The sequence below is a fragment of the Echinops telfairi genome, unplaced genomic scaffold (genome assembly GCF_000313985.2).
Source record: "Echinops telfairi isolate 266 unplaced genomic scaffold, ASM31398v2 ScPeMD7_3533;HRSCAF=4204_1, whole genome shotgun sequence".
Classification (NCBI taxonomy): domain Eukaryota; kingdom Metazoa; phylum Chordata; class Mammalia; order Afrosoricida; family Tenrecidae; genus Echinops; species Echinops telfairi.
Genome location: NW_022107432.1, coordinates 12762778 through 12763386, shown reverse-complemented (window position 1 = coordinate 12763386; position 609 = coordinate 12762778).

Sequence of the window (609 nt, the reverse complement as noted above, 5' to 3'; positions counted from 1 at the left end):
CCCGCCCCCCATAGTACTGGCATTTCAGGCCTAGGAGAGGCACCTCCCTCCCCCGTTGCACGATGGGATCTGTAGTGAGACTTGTCTCACGTCGGGTTAGGCGCTGCCCTACCTGCGATATAAGTGTATGTTTTCATCAACCCCTCGGACCTTATCTGTGCTCTCAAAAAGGTTTAAGATTATACTAGTCTTTATAATGAAGTCCCAATGTTTGCCTGAATTCCTGGCGTCAAACTTTAATTAAAGTCGCCGAGGACCGTGTCCTGAAAGACCAGTGCGACTCTCCCCGGTGTGTGTCTTGCAGCACTAAATGTTGCATGACGCGTGTTCAAGTTTGCATAAACTGTGCCCACTATGCTGAATGCGTGGATCGAGGCTGGGGTTCGGTAAAGGGATACCCCCACGCTCAGGGACAGACCGCGCACACAGTGGGCCCACGCCCTCTTACCCTCCACTAGGCGGCACGCACGCGGCTGACGAGCCACGCCGCGCACGCACGCGCGCACGCGCGCACGCGGGCGGGCAGGGGAGGCACCGCGCATGCTCGCTGCGCCGGCGCAGAGTTCCGCAGCCGAGGAGGCAGCTCCGCCGCGGCGTCTGGAGTCTCCA